Here is a 7,460-nt window from a genome sequence, read left to right as displayed (position 1 = left end):
TTTTTTTGAGAAACATCCTTTTGAGTAAGGAGAGAAAACCTGGGCTGCATAAATAGTCCTTTCCCTTGTTCTTTTCGGTACTTAGGCAGTAGGGATGGAAGCTGGGGGGGAAGAATGACTAGTGTTGATAGTACAGTAGACTGAGAGAGATGTTTTTATGCAAGACTGATAATTTAGCTGCTGTTTAGAATAAATTGTGTTAAAAATGAAAGGGTTACCAGGTGGTAGAGGTCTTGTAATGAGTAGTTTAATCAGGAGTTTCAGAAAGCGAAATTAGGTTCCAAACATCTGCACTGTTTAATTTCTTTTATTTGGGATGCTCTCTCACTAGGGTAGAAATAAAATTTTTGAAGCAACTCAGAGCAAGCTACTGTCATCATCCATTTGAATTCTGCGTGGTGCTACCTCTAGGGATTCCCTTCCTCAGGAAGGGTTTGTAGCTCTGCTGGCCCTCACCTGGGGTTTGCATGTGGTTTTCCTCTATTGCGGGGCTTTCTATGCAGGTACAAAGAATTCTTCCCTGCACGGTCTTAAGTTTTATCTGAAAGTTTCTGTAAGGGAGAAGATTTGGGACAAGCTTACTTTAAAATTACAGCTTCCTATTTTAAGTGAATGTTTTGGACATATCCTGAATTTTGGTGCCTGTTAGAAATTTATAAGGTGCTATATCAGGGCAAAAATGAGAATTCTGGTGAATTCTTAAAAATAAATAGCAAGTAAGTTTTAGAAAAATGCATTAAAAGTCTTGATGGCTTTAACAAGTGTGTATTTAGCTTAATGAGTGATCCCCACATGTGACTTCATTAATGAACATAAATTCTTTACAATTTACTTCTAGACATCACTTTGACTTGTGTAGTAGTACAAATAATTACTCATCTCAAAAAAAAAAAACCCTCAAAAATTAAAATCAGAACAGATCTTCACAGCTAGATGATCATGCAGTGAAAATTAAGTAAGGAACAGAGAGGGTGGCAGGCAGTGGATTTAGATAGCAGCTGGTGGTGTAGCTGTTTGTGTTTGCTTGCTTTCCTGAAGCACGGCCAGAGTCTCTCCCCTTATAGACCACGGTGCCAAATCTAGACCTGGCAACTAGTGACTGAGGACCCATTTCTTTACCTGTGTTTGGCGCCGAACCTCCCCTTATCTACCTAGCACTTTGAGCCCATGAAGAGCCCTTCTCGGGCACCAGTGTAAGCATAACAGCTTAGAGCTGCTCTAATTTCTGTTGCCCCCAGGCTCTCCCCCTGCTCCTTGCTCTGGAAAGGAAGGGCTGACATAATCCTTTTGTCAATTCTGCGTTGCCAAAGGGAGTTCTTTGCACAGTGAATAACTCTGAAGGGGGCTCTTCTGCCCACCTTGAGGTACTTTTACATTGCCCATAAGGTCTAAATAGACTTCACCATAATTGTTTATATTGTCTTCCTGCACAGTGCTGTGCCACATTGAGATAACAAAGCAAGCTCTAAATAAGCTACCTTGTGTACTGGAGGCAGTTATCACAGCAGTCTACCCAGGTTAATTCAGCTATAATACTTGTGGGTATACTCAAGCTGGCTCAGATATCACTACATAGCACTGCGTTATTTAGTATAGACATATTCTCATGAGAATCAGAGTTGTTGTCTTTGAAGACATTTACTGGCCTGCATAAAAAGTGTTGGTAAAGCCCACAGAATTTTCAGCCAAGAAATGCACTTTGAAAAAATAAAATCAAATCCCACTGCCTTTGGCACACTTGTTTGTTTGTTCAGCAGAAAAACCAGCAATGGAGTGGACACGAACATGAAACTTCCCCTTTGCTTCTAGCTATTCCTCTGCATCTGAATTTTAGGTGGATTTTTAGGCAGAATGTAGAAACAGGTTGCTGTCATTTATCCTGTGTCTGTGCCCTAAGTATCCATAGCATTAGTTTCTTGTACCAGGAGCTTGGCACAGAATCCTAAACCTCTTTAAAATATGATAAGGTTTGAGGAATGTCTACTTTTTATTCAGTGCTTGCACATTAATTATGTGACCTCTGACTTTTCTTAAGGTTGAAAGCTCAAGCAGTGCCTTAAACAGTGTGTCTAGGAGTGAAGGGTGCCTGTTCCACATGGAAAGGTCTGCTTCCCTGTGTTCGCCTACCTCTAAGAGTAACTTCCTAATCCTCTCTTATTTGGCTTTGCTTGTTAACCCCAAGCAATCCTCTCAGGGGCAGAAAAAGCAGCTGTCTTTGGTAGCAAACACAGCACGACAAAACAAACATTTCTTGAAGCTTCCCTTAGATACATTACCATAATATCGTCCTTGTGGGAGGAATTAGAAACACAGAGAATATAATTTGCCATGTTTTAATCTGACTTTGGGAGAGAGGAAAAAATTAAATTATAGGGAACTAGATTCCTGTGACACTTATAGGAAGGAATAATTTCAGTGTCTGAAACCTAAACCTTTTGTTTCTGAGGCAGTTGGAAAGCTAATGTGCGTAAACCACCTCAGTTGAGTAATGGGGCAGAGTAAAATGGTAAATCAGGAGCACATTATTTACCACAAATAGAGCAGGAGAAGCTGCATATAGTAAAAATAAATAGAAACTAGTCAAAAACAAAGGAGATCTTTGTTAAAGTAGGTACGCTGGTCTGATGTCACCTGCTATGGTTGAATATTGCCATACATATGGTTTGTGAGCTCCTCCCTTCACTTTGTGACTCCTTGATAGAGGTTGTAAACACAATAGGGATAATTAAAGGCACTGTAGCAGCTTGATCTGGTTTCCCATGTTTTGTTTATTGCAGCCTACATATTAGGGTGATATAGGGATTTCTAGTTGATTTTGTTGTTTCTTTTACTTTACTGATCACTGGAACAACCTTCATAAATGTGTTCTGAAGCAACAATTCCATATATTTTAAAGGTTTTTTTCTAAGAATCAATGTTTTGAGTGGTTAGTGTGGGGTTTTCTCTTTCTGTATTTTAATGAAAGGGAAAGAAAGTTCACAGTATTTGCTGTCACTACCTTTCCAACTTCAATATTTAGAATAATTTAAGATGACTTCACTGAGTTCCACTTAACATTGTTGTTAAACTAGGACTTAATGTTTATTGTCAGCAATGGGCCAGCTTTGCAGCCTTCCTCTGATCTCCCTTGTGCTGCTAGGGTGATGCAAATGTTATGGAAATTGCCTTGGCCTTCCCAGACAGGGATTCTCATTGCATGGGGATGTTCCTAGGAGAGAAGTAATACTGTTGTTTCATACATCTTTGTATCACTGCAACTTAGAATAGACTGTGAATCAGAGATGGAAAGGGTCAGAGATGAAGCCACAGCTGGAACACACTCAGATCTAGTTATTACTAGTTAACAGCCATTTCCAGCTGCTGCTGATAAGCCAGTCTCCAGGCTGAGTCTAAGTTAGAAAACACGAGGGAGAATCGGAGTGCTGTAAAGGTTCATGCTGTGTTCCTCCTTTGCCAAATGCTCACGTCACACAAGAGAGAACCTGGCCTTATGCATAAACTGAACAGAAGTGTCTGGATTATTGAATATGTAGCGGTAGCAATTCTTCCAAATTGAGTGGAATGAATTGCGTTTGCCAGAATGCCACTGAGGCTGTTGGGAACTTGAGATGTCTTACTCGTGCTCAGAGAAGGAAATAACGAGCTGACCAAAAAAGTCGAAGTAAGCATAGGTCAGAATGTACAACAGTACATCATATCATCAAGACAGGCAAATGCAACCACTTTTGACAGTTTTTCAATCTCCAATATGTGCTTTATAAGAAAAGCAGCCAGCCAGCCTCCTGCACCAATAAAGAGACAGAGAGATAGAGAGAGAGGCTGTGTTCTTCCTTCCTTCCTTAGAAGCTAGCTGGGTTAACTTTGTGCTCAGGAGATGAAAACCTCCCTTTGGCAAGCACGAATTTTTCTCTTGCTATTTTACTGGTGCTGTAAGTTGCAACTGTGTTCCTTGGAACAGTTTTTGAGTCCGAGAGTTCTAGACTGCAATGACAGAGCTGTTGGGGTTGTATGATGTTTGTGGGGATGCTTGGAGGCTCGGCAGGACAGTTTAAAGATGTGAAATCTCCGGCTTTTTTGAGTTCTGTTTTTTTCTTTTTTCCTGTGGCTCAACAGGAAGTTCTCGTCTGAGATTCTTCACACCTATTGGGAGAGCTTCTCAGACAGCTTTTTTTTCAGCTTTAATCCTTGTGTAATGCTACTATACTGATAAGGACTAGTTTTCTTCCTTTTTCTCTTTCTCTCAAAACTACTTGTGATGTAATCACTGCTTTTATCATTGATAATTCTTCTGTTTTTTCACCCTTTGCCAGTCAGTATTTATGGTAAGTTTTCTAGACCAGCTGGAGAAGGTTGGTCAGGAAAGGTAGGAAAGTAGAGAAGTATCCATTTTTCATTTTGGTAACATCACTACTTTATCAATGTCACTCCCTGAAGACTACTGGCAGTTTCAGAAGTTAATAGAATGAGAAATTATTTGGAACTGGTTCAAGAGAAGACACAGCATGCCTTTAATCCATTGGAGAGAAGAGGAAAAGTGAAGGTTGCCATTTGTGTTATCTCTGACATGGTTGGCCTGGCTTGGGAAATTAGAGCCAGTAGTCATGGAAAAAGCAGATCAGAAATACCGTGTTCTTCTGTAGGACTTCTGATTACTCTTTCAGCTGAGTGTTTCCTGGACTTCTGTTTTCTACAGTAGTGATTAGACATCAGAAAGTGCTCTCAAGGATTACCTTGTGCATGAGAGAGACAAGGAAATATTGTTTCCTTCTCCTTGATTGTTTTTGTATAGTGCATAACAGTACAAGCCAGGGAGTCAGTCTGCTGCCTTGGCATGTGTGACCCAACGAAAAGATAGTTTCAGCCTGAAAGAGAGCCTGTATTCTAATTAGATGTCTGGTAGGAAAGATGCACTTGGCAGTTTCTCAGGGAAACCAAGGTAACAATGGTTGAGGTTGTGCATCTGTAGAGCAGTTGTCCCTCAGAGGAACAGAGGTAAGCGGGAAAAAGATGGAAAACATGCTCCTTGAAGTGACTAGATATGTGCTGGGTGTTGCTGTATGTTTTTACAGTGCTGCTGAAACCTTCTAATGAGCTTTCCTCAAGTATTGAAGCTATGCTGGGCTTACATTAGTCTGTCCCTGTACAAACCCTAGTGGGAATTCTCCACTGCTCAATTCCAAAATTTGACTATGCCTTTGAAGAGATACAGGAAACCAGATCTATTGCACAGTCCTTTGTATTTAATAACTTCTGTGTGTAGAGAAAGAAGGATGGTATAGCATCCTTTTGGTTTCAGCTTCTGTGTTTAGTCAGGTATTTTATGTTCTCCTTTTCTGGAGATCTCTTGCTATTACCAGTGAAAGAGGAAGCATGGAAAGGGAAATTTTACCTGAGATCATGCGCATCGACCTTGCCATAGATTTGATATTCCATTTTGAGCCCAAACAAGCTCACGGGCAAGGACGACGGCCTTCTGTGGTTTTCCCATCCTCTCCTGGCACCTGTGAGGATTGGGCTGTTCTTTAGATTCCCACCAGGGGCACTAAAGCATCTCCACCTTGAAGATGAAGTCAGTATTTGCTTGTCTTTACCTTCCTCTGTATGTTAATGATTTCTTCCTATTTTTTGGGGGGGGAGGGAGGAGGGCGTGCCTTGGGGAGGAAGGTGGTTTGGACTTCATAGGAGGAGCCAAGGGGAGGCTGAGAACTTCATGCCCTGTGTATATGCTCAGCCGTGCAGGGGGTATCAATGGAAGGACAGCAGGTACTCTTGCTGTGGCATTCAGGTGGGCTGAGGGAGCACTGAGAGTCGTGCACAGAGCAAGAGTAAACATGGAGACAGCGGCCTCAAATAATGACAGACAGCAAGGGAGCTTTATTTTCTGGAGCTATCACTTTGGTCTTTAGAAACCTTCTTTAAATAAACCTATTGTAATCTTTTATATAGTAATGAAAGATTTGCTAGTAATTTAAATAGTTGGTTTTGGCAATGTACAAATCGTCTTCTCATAGGTACTGGTAATGTAAGGATGAAAACATTTACATAAGAATAAAAGTCAAGAAAGCAGGTAATTGACCGATTTATCAACCTCAGCAGACAATTTTTTCTGATACATCGTGGTAGCTATGGTAAATTTACTCTGGATTGCTTAAGGGCACGATCCTGGTTTTGGTGTCTTGATAAGCCTTTTGGTCAGTGGTTTGTCCCCTAGGAAAGTTTGGAATTGTCCTGCACAGCACAGCTCAGAGCATAGGTGATTTATGGCTCTTTCCTGGAGATTTTAGATCAATTTCAGTCTTTCAGGTAATGTGAGAAGTTTTTGTAAACTTACGGCCACTCCCAGGCCATAATGCTGAATTGCAATTGTGATCAGGGAGTTATTTATTTTTATTGCAAATTGTGTGTATGCAACAAAGTGGCATGTTTGAACACTTTTCTCACTTTAGTCAGCCCCTTTTGCCAGCTGAATTGACACTTGCAACTTCTCATCTGCTTCCTTTCCAACTGCAAGGGGGACTAAAACCATGTTGCTGTGGTGACCCTGTCAGTTTTAAATGACTAGCCACACTAAAATGAGTTGCATGTATTGAGGGTAAATCAGTGTTACAATAATCTATAGCATAAACAGATCACTTTATTCTTGGCTGCTGTAAATTGTGAGGAACATGTGAGGATTCTTGTGCCTACTTTTTACTGTTGGGGTTGTGACTGTGCTGAGGCTTGCAGTGCATTTCAGGTAATGAAGATGCATTTTGTTGCAGTAAAGAGTTGAGACAGCTATCACTGCAGCCAGTTCTGGGGAGGTGGCAGGTCAGGTGCAGGCCTTAATTAAGATGAATTGTTAGCTTATGAAGGCATTGAATAAGAGCAGGCAGTTTATAGATGTAGCTGAAAAACAGAGAATATAGGTATACAAAATAGAGTGGACCACCAATTTTATTTGTTACCAAGTTAAATGAAGATTAGAAAGCAAAGCTTTCCTGCCTTTTTTGGCACCTAGATCATACAAAATGGGATATAAGAAATCGTACTATTCATGCTTAATGCCTTACTTCAGTCTTGCTATGGAGGCTTCTTTTCTTGGGGAGTGTTCGCTACATAAAAGTGATACCGTTAAGGGTGCTTCTCCCAATTTTCTTCTGGTGTCTGCCAAAGCCTTGTGGATACCACTGACATCCAAGAAGAATGTAATCACTTTAAAATACCTTGAGCCATCCAGTCAGCAGATAGATTCTCTAAACCATGTCTTATGCTTAGTCTTTGTCTTGGAGACTGATCATCACAGCACCAAAATCCATTGTAGGCTACGCCAAAAGAAATTCTGCTGGTCTTACTTGAGCTGTTCAAGGCAGAGGCTTACCTCTGTGAAAATGGATAATTTTCCTTTATTTCTGAGCCTTTTATTCCAGGTCATAGGTCAAATTTTTGTCTAGTTCCATGATCATTCACATGTGCCCACC

This window comes from Gavia stellata, chromosome 19, assembly GCF_030936135.1.
Source record: "Gavia stellata isolate bGavSte3 chromosome 19, bGavSte3.hap2, whole genome shotgun sequence".
In the NCBI taxonomy this organism is placed as follows: Eukaryota; Metazoa; Chordata; class Aves; order Gaviiformes; family Gaviidae; genus Gavia; species Gavia stellata.
Note: the sequence above shows the minus strand (reverse complement) of the source record.